General features: G+C 43.1%; 1 pseudogene; it reads right to left on the minus strand.

Moving 5' to 3' along the window:
* Positions 1–332: 332 nt before the first annotated feature.
* LOC142256398 (chemerin-like receptor 1) lies at positions 333–22052 on the minus strand (annotated as a pseudogene).
* Positions 22053–23040: the final 988 nt, after the last annotated feature.

The following is a 23040-nucleotide window of genomic DNA, read 5'->3' on the forward strand; positions in this document are numbered from 1 at the left end:
TGCTGGCCAAAAGTATTGGCACCCCTGCAATTCTTTCAGAGAATACTCAGTTTCTTCTTGAAAATGATTGCAATCACAAATTCTTTGGTATTATTATCTTCATTTGTTTTGCTTGCAATGAAAAAACACAAAAGAGAATGAAACAAAAATCAAATCATTGATCATTTCACACAAAACTCCAAAAATGGGCCAGACAAAAGTAATGGCACTCTTAGCCTCATACTTGGTGGCACAACCTTTAGACAAAATCAATGCGAACAACCGCTTCCGGTAACAATCAATGAGTTTCTTACAATGCTCTGCAGGAATTTTAGACCATTCTTCTTTGGCAAACTGCTCCAGGTCCCTGGGATTTGAAGGGGGCCTTCTCCAAACTGCCATTTTGAGATCTCTCCACAGGTGTTTTATGGGATTCAGGTCTGGACTCATTGCTGGCCACTTTAGTAGTCTCTAGTGCTTTCTCTCAAACCATTTTCTAGTGCTTTTTGAAGTGTGTTTTGGGTCATTGTGCTGCTGGAAGACCCATGACCTCTGAGGGAGACCCAGCTTTCTCACACTGGGCCCTACATTATGCTGCAAAATTTGTTGGTAGTCTTCAGACTTCATAATGCCATGCACACGATAAAGCAGTCCAGTGCCAGAGGCAGCAAAGCAACCCCAAAATATCAGGGAACCTCCGCCATGTTTGACTGTAGGGACCGTGTTCTTTTCTTTGAATGCCTCTTTTTTTCCCTCTAAACTTTATGTTGATGGCTTTTCCCAAAAAGCTCTACTTCTGTCTCATCTGACCAGAGAACATTCTTCCAAAACATTTTAGGCTTTCTCAGGTAAGTTTTGGCAAACTTCAGCCTGGCTTTTTTATGTCTCGGGGTAAGAAGTGGGGTCTTCCTGGGTATCCTACAATACAGTCCGTTTTCATTCATTCATTTCCAGGTAAAATTCATGTGTATAGGAGAATTAAAATTTTGCTTTATCAATTTATTTTTATTAATTATCACATCTCTCAGAACATAATGTAGAATGGATATTACATTAAAAAAATATTTATAATTCTCACATTGGTTACAAAGTCGACTTTAACATTTATTGATGACTTTTACTTTTGACTTTTATTTATTATATTTTTTATTATTGTAACTTATTTATACATCTAAGACATTTTGTTCATAATATTCGTTTTGACATTTATGAAATACAATTCCGGTTACAGAGATATAAGAATATATATGGGAGAACATTTTAAAACGAGAGCAGAAAAGCATGTAACATATATAGGTAATGTCATATTCTCATGGTGCAGGATACGTCCCACCTCGGGACCAACATCTGCACTGGAATTTGGGGTCCCCCGTCCTGTGAATACTGTATAAATGTCTGAGATTATATTACCTCTAGAAGAAACACAACTATAAACAGAATGTTATGTCCATAAACATATTAGTTATCATATATTTATATACCAGTATGTATATATATATATATATATATATATATATATATATATATATATATATATATATATATATATATATATCATATACAAATCTGGGGTGTGTGACTTTGGCATTTAGTGCAGTGAATCTTCCCAGGTGACATTATTATGGGATGTCACTCGCCATCGCGGCCATATTGCTTCTCCTGAGAGGATCAGTCACTGTTTGATCTTCAGAAGAGGCCGAGATTTCTCCAATATCCTGTAATACTATGTGACTGCAGTGCCAAGAATAAGAAATCACAGGGTCACATTATCTAGCGAAATCTAAAATAAAGGAATAAAATAAACAATTTTTATTTGAAGTAAGAAATTAAAATTTTACCTTTTTAAAAATTGTGAATATGAAAACTAATCATAATAGACATTGTCACATCTGTTATCTCCATCAAGAACATTGGATTTTGTGGTTTTGAGTTTTTGTTTTTTCCTCTCCTTCTTCAAAAAGCCAGAACTTTTTATTTTTCCATCAATGTAACTTGTTTTTGTGGATCAAGATCTTTCTTATCTTGCTGAACGACTTCTAGTATTAGTGTAAAACATTAATTGTAGCATTTAATGTAAAGGAAAAAACAATGTAAGTGGTGTAAAAGAAATAATATTCAACCATTATTTTTTGGGGTATTTTTTTTTTTTGCGGTGATCGATATTTAGCAAAAAATGACTTAAAAACAGGATTCTCCAGATCAGAACAATTAGAACAGTAGCAAATTTGATGTGAACCTTGTTGTTTGTGCGGTGAGCTGATAATTTTATTGATACCATTTTGGGGTAAATTGGACATTTCCATCACTTATTACATTTTTGGGAAAATAAAAGAACAATGTGACGAGGATCTTTAAAGGGTCACAGAGGAAACACCGGGCGACGCGGTACTTATAGTTGAACTGAAGGCAGAGGAAGAATTTATAAAACACATGGATACATGATAAGAAATAATACCGTATCTGGAGCGACGTCAGAGACCTCCGGCTGTCCACTACTTCTCCAGGACTGAGGGGGACGTTTCTCTGTGATTATTTAATACTTTAGTCAGAGATCAGATAAAATGTAAATTAAATTGTTCCTATTAGGAGAAGAGAACACCAAGAGCAATTGGGTATTATCCGCCGGAGATTAATCCAGGAGAGGAGTAAGGGAATTGCTCACCTATTGGGGTTGTTTAATCCACAACTGAGGAAGGAAGGTATGACATCTGCTGCAGAACGCTCTGGTAGGGAAATCCCACCATGGAAACCAAATAGTAGGAGGATAGGAGTAGTAGTTTGCACTGCGGGTAATAAAATCAAGAAATACAGAGACCGTATTCAGCATTGGATCAGGAGAACCTGATGAAGAAGCTGTTTAAGCATCAAAGCGTGAAGAGAAAGAATCGCATTGTCCTATCCTGAATACGGTCTCTGGATTTCTTGATTCCATTACCAGCAGAGCAGACTACTACCCCTATCCTCCTACTATGAATAGTTCTCATTAAAACTTTATGACTTTCTATGTACTGGTATATCAAGGTCGCTTCCCTGCCATTGATGCAGGCTCATAAATGGTATCAGTAAAAAAATCAGATCAGGTCTCAAAAAATAAGTCATCACAGCCCCAGATCCTGAAAAGTGAGAACATTACTGTTCTCGTAAAATAACGACAAATGCCCCATTATTTTGGGGAGGGACAAAAATCTATATTTATTTTACCAATTCTATAAAAAAAAACTATACATGTTTGCTATCTCCGAACTTGTACCGACTTGGAGAATCATAATCTGATTAGTTTTACAATATAGTAAACATGATAAATAATAATAAAAAGAAACAATTATGAAATTGCACTTTTTGCACTGCATTTCTCTTCCCCCATTTTCCAGTACACAATATGGTAAAATGAATGGTGTCATTCAAAAGTACAACTCGTACCACAAAAAACAAGCTCTCATATAGCCATATTGATGGAAAAGTAAAAAGTTATGGCTCTATGAAGTAGGGGAGAAAAAACAAAATTGAAAAAGAGGGAAAAGCAGGACTGTGAAGGGGTTAAACTCATGTGAATTACAGTAAATGTGACACTAACTCCATCCCCCGCAGATCGATCCTCTCATCTGTAATTACCATAGGTTTAATGTTCGGGGAAATCGCACTGCCGGGTAACAACAATACAGTAAAGACAAAACCCAAAGAAATATGGAGGAATTACAGATTTTTTTAACCATTTCACTTAATTTAAGATTTATTTTCATCCATTTTCAGCAGATTATATGGCAAAATGAAGGACGACTTTAAAAATGAGAATTTATACTACAAAAAACAATCCCTTGTAAGGTTGTGAGGATGAAAAATAAAATGTTCTGGTTCTTGAATGAGAGGAGGAAGGAAAGAAAGAAAGTGAAAAAAATTAAAAATGGACAAATCTCCAAGGGGTTAATAGGAGTCACATACAGGAGATACAGGAATATATATTACACATCAGTAGAGCGAGTATTTCCCGCATCTTCTCCTTCTCTGCACAGGTCATTAGGATGTTCACTTAAGGCTCTTTCTACCCTGGCGGGGATGGATCTGAAGAAACCTTGTCGGAAACCCGGTCCCATAAATACCTAAATGATTGGATCCATGCAACTGTTAACACAAGCCAGGCTGCTAGCAATCGTAGGTGAGGCAAGGAATAAAGAAAAAGGTATATCATACATGGGTGTTAGTGTCCAGATGTAATATGGAAACCAGCAGATGAAGAAACACAATATAACAGCGGTGATGATCCTGGAGGATCTCTGAGATCTCTGGGATCTCTTACTTTTTCTAATCTTGTAGAAAATGGTGACATAAGAGGTGACGATGATGAGAAAAGGGATCACACACATTATAACTAATCTGATTAGCTGCATGGTGTGATGTAACTCTGGGTTATAAGGAATTGTGTATTCATAAAATAGGCACCATTCATGTAGATTGCTTACATAGTGTTCATATACGTAATCCAGTACACCCGCTACAATGAGGCTCAGCCCCCAGATGATCGCTGCAGAGATTCTCACCACATTACAGGTTCTATGGACTTTGGCCCAGAATGGCCACATGACGGACACCCAGCGGTCAATACTCATGGCCGTCAGGAGGAGAACACTGGTGGTCATGTTTAGATTAAACAGAATAATGTTCACTATGCAATGTGAAATATCTGTGTTAAATGAGAAATATGCAACCCAATCATGAATTCTCAGACGCACAGCACAGGAAGTCCGCGATGGCCAGGTGGAGGAACCACACGGCACTGACTGTGTTCTTCATCCTGAATCCGGCAATCCAGATGACTAATCCATTACCGATAATCCCGAGAGCAAAAACAATGCTGTATATTGTAATTGTCGTCTTGTGTAAAATGTTTTCATAATAATAAAAGTCATAATCGTTAGAAGACCTGAGGAGACAGGAAAGGGTATACGTTATGAAAGTTAACAATTTATTTTTTCGGAAATATCTGACTTGCCAAGGTGGCCTCACCCGCGGAGAGGGGTGGTAGAAAGGGAGATGCCCCCCAGGCCGGTCTCTAGTAACTGATTAGTGCTGCACGTCTTCCTGGTGCCTCAGCCGCACTGTACTGTCATCACAATCCCTTATGGTCTGATCACAATCTGTAATGTGTGGCTGTGCTGTGACTAAAGACGTGATACAAGGTACGGCAACGCTGAAGCAGCCAGCGGCCCTTACCCTGCGGAGCTGCACCTTTACCGCTATGCAGTAAGTATGCACAGAGGACCAGGAGCAACAATATACAGTTAGGTCCAGAAATCTTTGGACAGTGACACAATTTTCGCGAGTTGGGCTCTGCATGCCACCACATTGGATTTGAAATGAAACCTCTACAACAGAATTCAAGTGCAGATTGTAACGTTTAATTTGAAGGTTTGAACAAAAATATCTGATAGAAATTGTAGGAATTGTACACATTTCTTTACAAACACTCCACATTTTAGGAGGTCAAATGTAATTGGACAAATAAACCAAACCCAAACAAAATATTTTTATTTTCAATATTTTGTTGCGAATCCTTTGGAGGCAATCACTGCCTTAAGTCTGGAACCCATGGACATCACCAAACGCTGGGTTTCCTCCTTCTTAATGCTTTGCCAGGCCTTTACAGCCGCAGCCTTCAGGTCTTGCTTGTTTGTGGGTCTTTCCGTCTTAAGTCTGGATTTGAGCAAGTGAAATGCATGCTCAATTGGGTTAAGATCTGGTGATTGACTTGGCCATTGCAGAATGTTCCACTTTTTTGCACTCATGAACTCCTTGGTAGCTTTGGCTGTATGCTTGGGGTCATTGTCCATCTGTACTATGAAGCGCCGTCCGATCAACTTTGCGGCATTTGGCTGAATCTGGGCTGAAAGTATATCCCGGTACACTTCAGAATTCATCCGGCTACTCTTGTCTGCTGTTGTGTCATCAATAAACACAAGTGACCCAGTGCCATTGAAAGCCATGCATGCCCATGCCATCACGTTGCCTCCACCATGTTTTACAGAGGATGTGGTGTGCCTTGGATCATGTGCCGTTCCCTTTCTTCTCCAAACTTTTTTCTTCCCATCATTCTGGTACAGGTTGATCTTTGTCTCATCTGTCCATAGAATACTTTTCCAGAACTGAGCTGGCTTCATGAGGTGTTTTTCAGCAAATTTAACTCTGGCCTGTCTATTTTTGGAATTGATGAATGGTTTGCATCTAGATGTGAACCCTTTGTATTTACTTTCATGGAGTCTTCTCTTTACTGTTGACTTAGAGACAGATACACCTACTTCACTGAGAGTGTTCTGGACTTCAGTTGATGTTGTGAACGGGTTCTTCTTCACCAAAGAAAGTATGCGGCGATCATCCACCACTGTTGTCATCCGTGGACGCCCAGGCCTTTTTGAGTTCCCAAGCTCACCAGTCAATTCCTTTTTTCTCAGAATGTACCCGACTGTTGATTTTGCTACTCCAAGCATGTCTGCTATCTCTCTGATGGATTTTTTCTTTTTTTTCAGCCTCAGGATGTTCTGCTTCACCTCAATTGAGAGTTCCTTAGACCGCATGTTGTCTGGTCACAGAAACAGCTTCCAAATGCAAAACCACACACCTGTAATCAACCCCAGACCTTTTAACTTCTTAATTGATTACAGGTTAACGAGGGAGACGCCTTCATAGTTAATTGCAGCCCTTCGAGTCCCTTGTCCAATTACTTTTGGTCCCTTGAAAAAGAGGAGGCTATGCATTACAGAGCTATGATTCCTAAACCCTTTCTCCGATTTGGATGTGAAAACTCTCATATTGCAGCTGGGAGTGTGCACTTTCAGCCCATATTATATATATAATTGTATTTCTGAACATGTTTTTGTAAACAGCTAAAATAACAAACCTTGTGTCACTGTCCAAATATTTCTGGACCTAACTGTGTATATATATATATATATATATATATATATATATATATATATATATATACTCCATCAACGTGAATAAAAAAACTAACAAGGAATTATAAATGATTAAAAAAATGAACATAGGCTACAAGAAACCCATTAAAGGGATGCCCATAATAACCCGAATCCTCAATGAACCACTAAAGACTTACATATAAAATACGTGATGTAGAGAATGCTAATAATAATGGCAATTCAGTATGAAAATGACAATAAAATACAATTCAGCCCCAATATACTGTAGATGTTATAATAAAGGAGGGAATGTAAAACACTTGTGTGGAGAGAGGTAACTACAATAACAAAGTGTCTGAACACAGTATAACCTCACAGATCAGAAATTATCATCAGTATGTATGAGCAGCCATAATGGTGATAGGTAGGGATGATTGAATACTTCTATTATTCGGCTTCGCGAATATCCGACAAATAACTTACCGCTATTCGACTATTCTCGAATATTCGATGCGCAATGTATGTCTATGGGGAGCCCGAATAGTTCCGAATAGTTGTTATTCGGGTTTCCCGTAGACTTACATTGCACATCGAATATTATATAGTGACGACCTATTTGGCAAATATTCACAAAGCCGAATATTTCAGATATTCAATCATCCCTAGTGATCGGTATAAAGTGTGGTAACACATGGATTAGGAAGAAATCAATAAATAATTGGAGTAAAAACACACAAATAGGATAATGCTATCAGTTTCCTTCTCTTGAAGTTGAATATATGGATGACGCAGCAACAAAATTATCATAGCAATAGTGGAGCAATAAATAGGAGAGATAGAAGAACAAGTGCAACACAATGTAAAGCAATAAATGCATATACAAAGTCTAGAAGAGTGTGACCACACTATGGAAGATAGACATAGAGGGGGCAACGCACCGAACAAAGGCAGAAAAAGAGGCCAAGGAAGTGTGAGCCAGAGCCTGGAGGAATATAATGGGGGTGATCATCCTATGTAGATCATCACCTGCAGTGCGATTTTATGAAAAGTAAGAAGAAGGGCTGTGGTCAGAGAACGCTTCTTATATGTACAAATAATAAAGACATGAACTTTACCAGGTGTGTAATACAGGCGCCCATACTCAAATATACAAATCCGGAAGTGGTTAGCTCAGTAGTGTGAGTGTGTGACGTGGAGGGTACATCATGATCACTAATCTGCAGCTGCGCAAGTCAGACAACATCTGAGCAAGAACTCTGCAGCTGTGCAGCCTTTACAACACAATGCACAACAGCGTCTGCGCGGATAAATTACACTGCTACGGCTGCGTAGAGCCAAACTTTCTGCAGTTGCATGGCTACAGCAACACAAAGCTACTGCAGCCATGCAGCCCTGGTGACATATTTGTTCATATATGTTCGGCTATGTGATTCCACTTAAAGGGAACCTGTCACCAGATTTTGACATTCTAAACTAAAACTAGCACCTTAAGCAGCGCCTGTGCTGCATTCTATAAACGTGCTTGTTATCCCCTGACCTTCCTTTTAGACCGCACAAATACCTTTATAAAATCTCCCTCCATGTATGTAAATTGTCCGGGCCTTCTTTTGCTGTCCTCTTGTGCTGATTGACGTGGATGACGCCTCAGGCACTAGCCATGTAGGTGAGCAAAATCTCGCTCCTGCGCAGACATATTCCTGGCTCGCGCAGGCACACATCACTCTGCCCTATTGTGGGCAGAGCCGAAAACATAGGAACACCTGAAAGTTCTCTGAGCAGGTGCGAGATTTTTCCCAGCTATGTGGATGAAGTGGGTTAAGGAATGATTTACTGCACATGGGGCTGAAAATCATGTACTGCTTATGGACGCTGTATACAGAGGGTGAGGCATGTACTGTCATTGGAGGCTGTATACAGAAGCTGAGGCATGTACTGCATATGGGGCCTATATGCAAGGAATAAGGAGTGATGTATAACATGTAGAGACTGTATATAGAGGCTATGGAGGGATATAAAATAATGCAGACCCCATAGTCCTCCATTTACAAAAATGCACTCCATAGTCCGCCATATAAAATAATGCAAACACCATAGACCACATTATTGTAATTGCTTCTCAATATTTTTAGTAGTTTTAAAGAAGCAAAAAAATCTGACTTTTTCTTCACCTGTAGATACAGTGACATGGATATACTGTGCTATGTACAGATGTATCTCTATGTACCTGTATAATCTGCTTCTGTGTTCACTGCCTGCAATATAGATCAAGATTATCAAATTCTCCTGTCCTCTTTTGTGTGGGCTGTGGCTCACAGATATGGCTACCACCTGCAAATAGGGAAGATGTGATTTCAATTCTTAGGGAGACCGGAGAAGAAGGATGATGGTTATATTAACCCCTTTACACCCGGGCGATTTTCTGCTTTTCATTTTCGTTTTTTCCTCCCTTCTTCCAGGAGCCGTATTGTTTTTATTTTTCCTTCAATATTGCCATCTGAGTGCTCATTTTTTGGCAGGATGAGTTGTAATTTTTAATGAAATCAGGAGTTTTGCCATTTAGTGTACTGGAAAACAGGAAAAAAATTCCAAGTGCAGTCAAAATTGCAAAAAAAAAATGCAATTGCACAATTGTTTGGGGTTTATTATTCACCGTATTCACTATGTGATAAAACTCATGCGTCTATATGATGCCTCACATTGCTACAAGTTTGAAGATACCACACATGTATACATTTACTTTTATCTAAGGGGTGAAAAAAAATTCTGATTTTTGTCCAAAAAATAATTGTGCTTTTGTCGCCATTTTCCAAGACCTGTAGCATTCTCATTTTTTGGGATCTGGGGCTCAATGATGGCTCATTTTCTGTGTCTTGAGCTGGCATTTTTAATTATACCATTTTTGTGCAGATGCTTTATTTTGATCACCTTTTATTGCATTTTACAAAAAAAATTGCTGTGACCAAAAAACTTAATTTTGGCATTTGGAATTTTTTGTTCACCACATCATTTACCAATCAGATAAATTGTTTTTAGATTTTGATAGATCTGGCATTTCGGAACATGGTGATACTAAATATTTGGGTTTTTTTTATAAAAAATGTAACTGTTTTATCTTCCATGGAGTGAATTGGGGGGTTGTTTTGACCTTTTAAGTTATTTATTGTATTTTTCATATTTTAAGAATTTTTTTTACATTTTTTTATTTTACTAGTCCCCTAAGAGGCTTTATGCCTGCTCAGCCTGATCACCTGTGCATTTTTGCTGATTAGAACGGCACCGCTATGGTCAGCAGAAATGCTCATATCCTCTTAGTCCTGGTGCTCTGTCGGCTCTCATAGGAAATGAGTCATGGTAGCGTCAGGGGTCATTTTGGCAACATATTGGCACCTCGTGATAGCGTGACGGGGCTGCTGATGCAGCAACTTACATTGTGCTGTCAATATTTAACAGCGTTATCTAGTGGGTTAACAGGCAAAGGTTGATCTCCGATCCACTGGCACCAATAGCCACACATCTCTGCTGATTAGATCAACAGAAATATGCAGGGATTACCACTGACTCACCATCGGAGCCCATGGTAACCAAAGGGAGGCAACCTTGGACATACCAGTACATCCTTGTTCATAAAGACGTTAATGCAGTGAGATTCAGGCCTTGATCCCCGAGGAGGAGGAGGAGCTAAGGAGCTGGTGAAGAGAGTAAGGAAGTTGAGACAAAAGCAATGACGTGATGGAACAGCAGGACTGAGCCCTCAAATTGGGACAGTCCTGTAGAATCTAGGACGGTTAGGAGCAATGTATTTATACATGTATTGTTTTCACTTCCCTGTCAATTCTCCAGCTGCTCCAGTGTCATCACCGTTTTTCTTTTAGGCTATGTGCCCACGCAGCGGAAAATTTGCGGAATTTCCCACGATATTTTTGCGGAAATTCCAAGGATTTCTCAAAAATTCGCAGTACAGGGAGTCCCCAGCCATCTCTATGGCATTTTTGGAACTTCTTTGCCCATGCTGTGTTTTTTTCGGCAGCGGAAATAGTGCGGATTTTCCTGCGACAAAAACTACAGAATGTTAGTTTTTCTGGCGGATTTTTCCTCTCAATCCTATACTTACCTGCCTTGATTGAAGACACCGGAGTCACTTCCTACGGTGAAAAGGAGCGCGGTGGAGCCAGAAGCAGGAGGTGGGCGGGGCCTGCACGAGCTCCAGTCATGTGACAGCTGGAGCTGGTTCAGGCCCGCCTACCTTCTCCTGCAGAGTGCAGACAGACATGGCCAGAAAGTGAAGTGCTGCGTGATGGAGGTAAGTATGAAATCCCCGAAATCCAGCACTTGTTCTGCATTGAGGATGCAGATCTGAAGCCATGGTACTGTATCCTCAATGCAGAATGACCACAATACATCTGCAGCATGAAAACAGACAAAGTTGCGCTGCAGATTTCTGGGAGGTCCTGAGGAATGTCCTGCAGGTATATCCGCAGGACACTTTCCTCGTGGGTACATAGCCTTAAAATGGTGGTGCGCTTTACTGCACATGTGCAAATGACTGTTCCAGCCAATCAGTTTCTCAGTTCATAAGACATTAAAACTACTTTCCTACAATGAGCTTTTCGTAAGTTTTTGATTTTCCTAATTTTCAACACCTTTTCTGCAGCCAATATGTAAATTGGGTAATATGTGTTTTTCATGTTTTTGATGCTGTGGTTTTTGTCTCTTTTTGGTGTGTCAGGCTTTAAATACAGCTGCTTTGTCTTTGATTCTTCCTGGTATTTTCCTTTGACAAAACTGTATTGACTTTATCATGTGCAGTTTACTATATTTTTCAGATTATAACATGCACTTCTCCTCCCAAAAATTTGGGAGAAAAGGGAGGGGTGTGTCTAGTAATCCAAATGTAGCATACTGAGGAGTGGTGGAGAGGGGTAATAGGAGGCAGGGGCAATGCTGCGGCAGCTGTTCAGGGTCTGCGGTGGTTGCACATGTTCTGCGGCAGCCAGGCTGGGGCTGCGGTGATTGGGCTGGGGCTGTGATGACTGAGCTGGGGCTATGACAGCTGGGCTGGGGCTGCTGCAGCTGGGTTTGTTGCGGCTGTGACTGCAGCAACTGTACAAAGGCTGCAGTGGCTGTGCAGCAACTGTGGTGGCTCTGCAGGGTCTGTGGCGGTGGCTGGGCTGGAGCTGCAATGGTGAGGGATTCAAATAATGGCACCTGGAGTCGGCACATGTGCAGAAGGAGCATGCGGCTCAAGATCTCATCTCTGCACGCGCCACCTCTGGCCCATTGATCTCGCCGCAGCAAACTTTAGAAAAATGGCATCTGGAGGTGGCGTGTGTGAAGCTGAGATTTTGGCATGTCATTGAGCTGAGACCTCAATGTGCGCACGTGCCGACTCCAGGCTCCATCATTTCAAGCCGCCGCCACCAGCAGCAGCTGCAGACCCTACAAAGCCGCTGCAGCGCCAGCACATCTGCCCCAGCCCCAGCACAGGTGCCCTAGCCTTAGCACAGTTGCCCCAACACTAGCACAGCTGCTCACCACAGCCACCTCAGCACCAGCACAACTGCCCCAGCACAGCTACCACCACTGACAGTTTCTGTGACAGCTTCTGTGACACTCACAGCACCACACGATTTATCATCCTGCCCCTTCACCGCTCCTGCCTCCTGTGACCCCGCTCCACCACCGATGCTGCCCCCCTCCGGTAAGACACAATAGGATTATAAGATGGATCTCATTTTTTTCACCTTTTTTTCCTCTAAATTTGGGGTGCGTCTTATAATCCAGTGCGTCTTATAAACCGAAAAATGCAGTACATGTGTTTTTGGTGTGTTTCTATATATGCATGCTTTAATTGCGGAAATCCTGCACATAAAGTCCAGTGTACCCGCCAGAGAATTTCTCATGTTCTGGTTTTAAAACTGGTACCGCAGGTCAGTTTACAATGAATATAATACAAACACTGGAACTGTACGATGTTGTTTTTTTAATGCAGAGAAAATATGTAGTGTTAAAACCTTGTCAAAAACTCATTGTGTGCGCACAGCCTAAGATCTCATGCAGATGTCCATGTGGCACGGATGTGTTATATCTCTTTTTTTTTCAATGATACAACACATACCCATTATATTCTATACTGCTGTTCACGTCTATGTTTTTCAGGCAGGATGGTTGGGTCTATGAACAACACGTATAGTACACGTATGGCATCAGTCCGTGTGCTCTCCAGTTTAATATTACAAAGTATAGGACAAGCTTTGTAATATATTAATACATTAATTAATTAATTAATTATTTATCCATCTGCAAAAAACATTTATGACACATTGATAATAAAAATGGACTCACTGATGACATCAGTAACATTTTTCATGTACGCACTGATGTGTGAATGAGGCTGAATAAGAGCAACAAAGTGCCGACACCGGAGCAACAGCGGAATCACCAATCAGGTATAAATATACACAGTACAATTTTATTTTATGCATTCTCTTTCTTTAGTACATAATAGTTTATTCTATGGCCCTCAAGTCATAATAAACTTTCATCTCATCTCATTTCTTAAAAAAAAATATCTTTGAAGGGGTTTTTATTGGTGTCTAGGGCAGCATAAGACTGCGTGCCCACGATAAGTGTTTGAGTAACACACATTAGAACAGAAAATTGCACCATATCAAATATATATAGACTACACCCTAAAAACAATATATTTGTTGTAAGAGAACTAAGGGAAACACCATGGCCACCCGAAGAAGATATCAAAACGTGCGCGTTGGGGCACGTTTGTCTTGGGTATCCCAAACCACCATGGGTGAGTGAATACTGCTTAATAGGAGTGCTTTCAAAGTTTTTATAATTTTCTGTAAAACACACTATGTGGGAGTTCCTCTTTGGAAACCCTCATTTAGCTGAGGCTTGCACTTCAGCATGGAAAAAAGGAGGATAATACTGATATATGAAATCTATGATTTGCACTTGTATGTAGGATAAGTGGGCTCTTTTATTACTGTCTCACATTGTTGGTAACCTATTTGCATTTGCATTATAATTATTTACAAACCATTGAGCATGTGTTTGCTGATGAACATTATAACAACTGTTCCCATATCTGCCATGTGTGTTTTGTTGGTCCTCTGTGATTTGTCCCCAGGGACTTCCTGTAAAAACCTGATAATTGTGATTTGATGAATTGTTGAATTTTTATGTCACTTCTTGCTAAAACACTTTGTGATAAATGTTTTATATTTTTGCAAGAAGTTGTATTTGACTGTTTTTTAATATTCTTGGTCATTATATGACCACGATCAGTGTTTGCAGCGTTTAGATGGCAGCATGCTTCAGCTGCATCCAGAACGCTGCGTTGTACAGTACAAGCATAGTGGATGGGATTTCTTGTTTTTTCCACAGCAAACACTGAGCTGTGGTGCGTCTTTCCAGACCACAGCATGTCAATTGTTTGCTGCGGATTCGAATGCGTCCTCTGTAGGGAGAACACAAGCGAGAGACCGCAGTGCACTGAGCCCTGATAGTGGGTACAAGCAGCTGCATTTTCCTGAGTTCTCCTGTGGAATAGACATGCGGTCTCGCAGGTCAGGACCCGCTGTGTCTGTGATGCCCCTGGACTAGTCAGGTCATCACAGGGTACTGCACACTCCTTTTCTCCCAGTGCAGGACTCAACCCCTTTTGGTTCTGGGTTCCTAACATGCAGTGCTGCCTCCACCAGCATCTAAAAATCGTAATCACACCTCACAGCACACCCTGTCAGGCACACCAGTGGGCTGCTAAGCTGGAATAGGGCCGCCCACCTAGGGGTCAGGCAGGGAGGTGAGAGGTGACAAGTGAAAACAGTGGTAGCCCTCAAGCAGTGAGGAGCTCGAGGAAGCTGGGAGTTGGAGCTCCCAGAGGAAAACATGGATTGGGTTGCAGATCGTGGTCTAGACCCAAAGGAGTCGGAGACCCGGTCATGGGAGATTGGGACTTGGTGCTGGTTTAGTCAAGGAGGACTGTCAGCAGCTGCAGTCCAATAACCGGTCTCTGGCCGAAAGCACATCAGGGTACTGGACCCTAGGTCGAGGAGAAGCTTCAAGCAACCCGGCAATTAACTGTTACGAATCGGCGCCGCCATAGCCGCAAGCAGCCTGCTGCAGTTCCAGTTGCGCCCAGGCACCGGCTGCCATTTTTGGCCGTGCCTCGGGTCGTCCAGCTGGCTGCTTGCACCTCCACGTCTAAGTGTGCAGAGGCGGCTAGTGCGCATGCGTGTACCGATTTACCCCAGCCGGAGCCTAAGTCCAGTGTTTTGCCTAGTGAGCATGCTCAGCCTGATAGTGCCATTTCTCAGGCTAAGTCCTTGGTTCGGGCTACTGAGCATGCTCCTACACTTAGTGCGAAAAGCCTCTTTGCACAGGTACTTGGACTGCGTGCTGTGTCTAAGTCCTGTGTTGTGCCTACTGAGCATGCTCAGGCTGATAGTCTGATTTCTGAGACTGTTGTCCAGGCTACTGAGCATGCTCAGGCACTTAGTGCATTGTAGTCAAAGTCCGGGAAGGACTTCACTGGGCATGTCCGTGAGGTGGCAGGCCTTGATAGGCCAGAGGGCATCAGGTGTCCTGATGATGTGGCCACTCCGGACTGGCTCGCGGAGGCCCGGCCCTATGACACGACACCTCACCATTGGTCATCAGACGATGACTGGTGAAGTGTTTGGGGCGTGGCTGCCATGAGGTCATCAGTGACGTGGCGGTTCAGGATAGGCCGCTTGTGATGTCGCTGATGACATGGCATTCTGCTGTTGGTCCCTGGAGGTGTCATTGTGGTCCACCCTGGGTTTGGGGTGGACCCAGGTTATAAAAGGGGCAGGAGACAACATGGGGGGCGCAGTCTTCACGTTTGCTCAGACAGAGCACACCTCCATGTTAGAGCCTTATTGCGGCATAAGCCTGTGTTTGGAAGCAGTAGGTAGGGTTAGTCATCCGGTGCTTGTCACGCCAAGACACCCGTGGCTCAGCACGTTAGGGTCAGGCGCCGGCTTCCACCTCCTGCCGTCCAGTCCTGCTTGTGCAGCCCAGTGGAGTTAACTGGGCTGCGGCTGTTGCGCCTCCTGTCCAATTGTGCCCCCTACGCACATGGACAACGTACCTGCTGCGCCTCCTGTCTGATTGTGCCCCCTATGCGCACGGACAGCGTACCCCAGGACCCCTGTGGCGTTAACAGGGTGTTCCTGGTTTTGGTGTGTATCTTCCTTGGCTTCCCAGTCAATGCTACTGGTGTGATATCTTGGCTTGACATGTCCTCTACACACGTGGCCATTCACATAGTGACCAGAAACGCTAATCGGAGGACCGCTCGGCCTGACGTGTCCTACACACGTGGCCGACAGGGCGCTTTCTTGGCGGTCTTCTGGTCAACGCTACCTGGTCACCATCCGGCCTGACGTGTTCCCTGTACACGTGGTCGGGGTTGCGCCAATTCCACCGAAACGCTAACTGGGTTGTCTTCCGGTCTGACGTGTCCCTACACATGTGACCGGTTTCCTGGGTTATCTCAGAGCCATTACGCTCTATAGTCTCTTCCTAACCTTCAGGTGCCAGCAGCTCCTTTGCCATCTGGAGCACGGTGGGCCCCGACTGGTGATTAGGATATATACTCCCTGGTCCTAATCTGCCGGTCCCCCCGTAACATTAACCTGCAGAGGACAGGGCCCTTATGGACTGTTCCCACGAAGCTCAGAGATTGGGGGCACTAGCGCAACGAGGGGGATAGGGCTTTCCAAGCAAAGCAGCCCACTGAAATCCCAAGCGTGAGCTCCTGAGAGCAAGCTCCTCGGCTACCCATAGTGAGGAGTGGGGTCCGGAAAGCTCCAAGCTTATGGGCCACCTGAACACTTTCAAATTCTGTGCACAGAGGCAGGCTACAGACCACCAGGCAGTGCTGCAGGGGACGGGACCCGGACGAGCTCCCCAAGAGGGCAGCGGCACCCAGAGACTTGGTTTAGCACGTTGTCTGTATCTGCTTTCCTTCTGAGTTAGTACCTGATAAACCCCTGCTACCAGTGAGCCTGCACTCTCCTGCAATCCATCCCACAATCTTGGTTCCCAGGGCCTTTCCCTACCCGTGGATGGTAACGTCATCTAGCTGCCCCACTCCATCACCCCGGGATACTCCCCTCCCTATTACTGCACACCATGGGTGGCATCACAAACTACCTAACTCCCCTGTAAATAACCCCCATCACATTTCGGAGTGACCCCGATCTCCTGGGTCCGGAGACCCTCGAGCCACGAGCAGCAACACCCGGATCTGAGTGGTTCGACCACTGCTGGGGGTCACTCGTCCAAAACACATTTAGGACACAGTAAGTCTTGATTGTGGGCACATTGCCTTAAGCCCGCTTTACACGCTGCAATATATCTTACAATGTGTCGGCGGGGTCACGTCGTAAGTGATGCACATCGGGCATTGTAAGGTACATTGCATTGTGTGACAGCTATGTGCGATTGCGATTGAATGGTAAAACGTTCATCGCAAACACATCGTATCTTTCTCTAGAATTGCACGTCAGATTGTTCATCGTACCCGGGGTAGCACACATCGCTGTGTGTGACACCCCGGGTACGATGAACAGATCTTACCAGCCTCCTGTGGCTCCCGGCCAGCAATGCGGAAGGAAGGAGGTGGGCGGGATGTTTACGTCCCGCTCAGCTCCACCCCTCCGCATCTATTGGTTGGCTGCCGCGTGACGTCAATGTGACGCCGAACATCCCTCCTACTCCAGGAAGTGGACGTTCGCCACCCACATAGAGGTTGTATGGATGGGTAAGTACGTGTGACGGGGGGTTACTCGTATGTGCGGCACATTCAACAAATTGAACGTGCTGCACATACGATGGGGGCATTGCAAATTGTATACAAGATCGTATGCAAAATTGCAACGTGTAAAGCAGGCTTTAGTGTGACCACAGCCATGTTTATGGGTGAAATTGCAATTCCTGTAACTTAATATCCAGAGAACATCCCAGACAAAAGACCATTGCCAACATAAGACCAGATTAGCAATGCACTAGAGGATACAGCAGCACCATAATAACGGCGGGGACAGCAAAATACTGATGAAACAACCACTCACAACCTATATATTCATGGAGGAGGTGGCTGCTGCTATTAGTTATACACACAGGTAAAGTTTGTATAGGGCACTAGTCACACAGGTATGTGTGGTGCACAAGCAAGGAGAAAGGACGGGACTCAGCACCAATTCCAGGATAGCAAAAATATAAATCCAACGAAAAATATATAAAAGTGTAGAAACTTTATTCAATGATTAAAAATCCAAGAAAAACATCATCGGTTCCATGAAAACATCATGGCTTGACGCGTTTCGGACAGTTGGAATATAGATAAGTCCTTAATCATAAGCATAAAAATACACAGTGGAACCAAACATATAAAGCTTACCATGGAGAATGTGGTGCACAATGTCTGGCTCACAGCTAATTGATGACGCCCATACTATTAGATCAGGCAGCTGCCCAGCGCTATGTAATTCCATCACACAGGACATACAACATTTTATCTTTCATCTTTGTGCAGGATGCAGCTGTTGTTGGTTGGTTGAATTGGGGTGTATGCCATTGTGGGGTGTACTTATATAGGGCTAGGCAACTCACCTGATCTAATAGAATAGGTGTCATCAATAGGCTTTAAGCTGGACACCATGCATCACACATACTTGTTTGATTGGTTCCCTATGCAAGCTTCATCTGTTTGCATAAGTAATACCAAAAGCCACCTCCTCCATTAATTGATGGTTGTGAGTAGTTGTATCATCAGTATTTTGCTTCCCCACCTTTATCACAGGGAGCTTCATCCCGAAGTGCATTGGTAATCTGGTCTTGAGTTGGTAATGGTGGCTTCGTTATCAGGGATGTTTTTTAAATTTATGTCTTATGTGAGACACCGTATATCAAGAAATCAGAGTGATACACAATGGCTCGTACTCACAAATATTTCTATCCTTAACTTTCCCCAAACTGTAAGTATTTTATAGTCATAAAGGGAACGTGTCAGAGGAGTCGCGCACAAACCACGGGCAGAAGAGAACAGCCGGCTGTGTAATTACAGACATCTATATTGTTCTGAGCGTCTCCGGCATTTGAGAGCAAGTAGAGAAACAATGTGGCGCACCTGACCTGGTCAGGCACCACTGAGTACTGCACCCACACTGAGTACTGCACCCACGCTGGGTGAGTGCAAACAGGTAAACCTGATGGCTGAATAGGGTGTAAACACACAGACACATAGTGACCAGGTCTCACACATACCATTGAGGGGACCCCTGGGCAGACCCAGGAGGGGGCGTGGCCTCCACATCCAATCATGGGGTCCGGTAGAGAAGCTGGTTGCTCGATTGCAGAGGCAGACACAGAGGGCAGGAAGTAGTGAGCCAGTCTGAAGTGAGGAAGCAGAGAGTGCAGTCCCTAGATAGATCCTGTACGTGTAGTGGCTGTCAGTGGGGAAGAACGGCTATCAAGTAGTCAGCCTTAAAGACACCTCAGGAAGAATCGAGGCAGTTGAGTACAGTGACTTCTGGTAGACCAGGCCCGCACGGGGGACAGGTCCCTAGAGCCAGAAATCCATTTAGTGGTCTGCTAAAACCTGCCGGTGAGGGTACTGGATGTGCCTCACCACCCAACACAGAGTCCGCAGCATCAGCAGCAATGAGGGGGCCCAAAAGTGAGATAGGGCAAGAAGCCATCTTTACTTGGTCCACGCTGCCAGCAAATGGGCCAGAATGGGGAGAAAAGGCAGTTGCGACTTCCCTGGATGATTCCCGCAGTACTTCAAGTCAGGGGTCATTCCAAACAAGAAGGGTTAGGAAGGCGAGTTGACAGTCACCCCTGGACCAGCCTGAAGGATACCTGGTTCCCCCTGGTCTACCACAGCATTGTCCGGGTTACCTCACAAAACCACCAAAAGTGAGTAAAAGCCGTGAAAGACATTCTGGACTGTGTGCGAGTTCTTCTGCGACCTGTGGTTCTACGCACATACACCCAAGCACCTGGGGCCCGCCTCACTCTTGGGAGGCCACACCATCTAACTGCAAAGTCCATCAGCCCCAGACGCTTGTTAAACTGCAGTGGCGGTCACCCACCCCTGACTGCAAAACTACTGAGAGTGGCGTCACAACTCCATATAAAGAAAACCTGACTGACCTGTTGCCAGAAGTCCCAACAAGGTGGGTCCCTGTGGCATCCCTGCAAGTGGATAAATGTCCTGGGGAGCGGTGGGCGACACAACAAGATCAAAGGTGGAGATGACATTAGTCCGGGGCTTCCTCCGCCGGCTGTTCTCAGTGCAGCCCCAGGTGATTGACAGGTCTCTCCCATTTTTATTTTAAACAGATAACCCGCATAAAGAGAAGATCTAACTCATCTTAGTATCTATGTATTCAGATGAGACAGACTCGTTTATTTGTTGCTTTAACAGATCTGGGCATGTCTGCTGCTTTCTATACATTTTTTTTGCTAAACAAAAAAATAAAATTAAATAAAACTTGCCCTGTGCCCCTGTCTCTCCCCAATAAATGAACCCAGTGAGAAAGTCTATGTCCGGCTCCGGTCACATCTGTGTTATTTATTATACAGGAGCCACAATGCAGAGCCGAATCCTCTGCTCCACAGACACCACTGACGCCTGATGGACGACACTGACGTGTAGAGGGGTATAATGGGTTGTGCAGAGTTTCCACCATTGTGGTAGGAATAATGGCGCTGAAGGTGGAGCTGATTTATCCCTATGAATATTGATGTAATCGGGGCGGAGGCTCGGATATAGATGTGAATGGAGTCTGCACTGATATCTCAGAGAAATGAGGAATTAGGATAATAAATTTACCAGTCGTTGTCCAGAGTTGTGTTATATGAGGTCAGATTATCATCACCAGGATCCATTCTGAGGATTCACCTACAAGAAAAGAAAAATGATAATAATAACAGTAATAATAATAATAATAATAATAATAATAATAATAATAATAATACAGACTGTCATGTAATCATTGTTTCTGTGCAGCAGAAGTTGTGGAATTTTATTAAAGATCACTGCCGTATTTCTGCCATTTTTTTTGTTTACTGTCCCTTCTGTCAGCAATCAGTAATGTGTGTAGAGATTATATTACATTACTGACCAGTCTTTATCTTTTGCTGTTTCCAGATTTCCTTGCCTTGCTCCAAGTCTCATTGACAAACACTGAAAAGTGCCCTCCGCTCTACACAGAAGACGCAGAGTGATCCGGCAGGACAGAACTGCGGTCACATGATGGTGGAGTAGACTGGAGCAGCGCTGGAAACGGCAGAGGATGAAGACTGGTAAGTATTGTAATACTTTAATCACATTTATCTCCACCTTATACAGTATTATGGGGAAAATATAAAACTGGCTGGAGGAAGATGAGCGACACGCTGTATAGTTCTTGGTGACAGCATCTAGAAATATTAGCATTGAGCAAAATAAGGAAAATATAGAGAATGATATTATTTTTTTATTATTTTATATGGCAGTGCAAGGATAATTTGCCTCAAATCTACCTATATTAAGAGCTGGAAATATGTCTACAAGGAGAGTTAGATCCCACCGCTGATAAAGACGTCATGTTCTGCTGTGGAATAACTTACTACAGTTATATCATTATCACTCATCACACGAGACATACCACCCAAATCCATCAGCTCAATATCTACCTGTATCCAATATCTACCTGGAGACGCCGAAAGGGAATCTGTCCACACAATCCTCTCCACACACTGATTATAGGGTCGTGTTCCTCTCTAAAAACAATGAAAAGACACAGCATTGCCATATACACTGCAAGAAAAGAAATGCAATAAGGAGCACAATACTGGAATAATATAATAATATAATATCTATAATAATATAAATAATATATATATATATATATATATAAAATATATTATAATATCTATAATAAGATGAGAAATCTAAAAGTAAATTATAAATAGATAAATAAATAGATAGATAATTAGATAGATAGATTTCATTACCTTCCTTCTCCTCCAGGATTCCTTCTCTTTGGTCAGAGAGTGCAGCGGATCCTTTATCTATAACCAGCATTGCTGCTGTATAAATATATATTAACTTCTCCGCCCAAGTCTATCAGACACTTCTACTAAGTGCAAATAATTATCAAAGTAGAAAATAATTGTTTGTTATATTATTTATTTAGTTGTTATTGAAATATCCGGATGTTTTGTTTATACATATTTTATACATAATATTTTTAATGCTTTTTCTTGAATCTTATATAATTATCTGAGATTTCAGTCCATTATGAGAAAAGTTCAATACAAAAGTTTTTGTTTCTGTTGAATTTAGTGATATAATCCTGTAAGTATTTATATATTTAGTTCGATATTAGACACGTGTGTGACAGAATACAGCTGTAACCCCTGTGGAGGGATTATTGTGTACAGAAGCTGCTGCAGCTAGGGACAGGCAGATAATAAAGGCGTTGTCCACATTTAGGAATGTGAGCCCCAACTCAGTAAAATACCTCAACTAAGAAACTTAGCAGGTACTGGCCGTCCATGGATCCAGCACCAGATCCCCGCCACTGCTGCTTTTATTCTCAGATTTTTCCCTGCAGCAATGAGGCAGTGGCAAGGATCTGGTGCTGAACCAGGGAGGGCGAGTACCTGCTAAGTTTGTTATTTTAGTTATTTCCATCTTTAAATTGTGTGACCTCAACTGCAATTCCCAGCAACCCTTCATCCCCTTTGCATTCGCTAAGATTAGTGTCAGCAGAGTAAAAAAACTGATTAGCTGAGCAAAGCAGACAATGAATGAAGGAGTGAGCTGGCCAGAAAGGAAAGGACCTCACAGTAATATCAGGTGCGTGGTGGATTCTCCGAAAACAAGGAGATATTGTGGCCGCCTGCTCACCCGCCTCCCAACATTCCACCCCCATCCCCTCCCCATCTCTCCCTCTCCCCCTACCCTTCTATATCACAACCCTTATGTCCCCCCTTCCCTCTCCCCTTCCCTCTTTTTCTTCTCTCTCTTCCAGGAACGTGCTCTTTTTTGTGCTACTAGTTCCTGCAGTTTGCCCTCACGCTTTTTCTACGTCTTCTTTTTCGCTTTTCTTGA

This window comes from Anomaloglossus baeobatrachus, chromosome 11 (assembly GCF_048569485.1).
Source record: "Anomaloglossus baeobatrachus isolate aAnoBae1 chromosome 11, aAnoBae1.hap1, whole genome shotgun sequence".
Lineage (NCBI taxonomy): Eukaryota > Metazoa > Chordata > Amphibia > Anura > Aromobatidae > Anomaloglossus > Anomaloglossus baeobatrachus.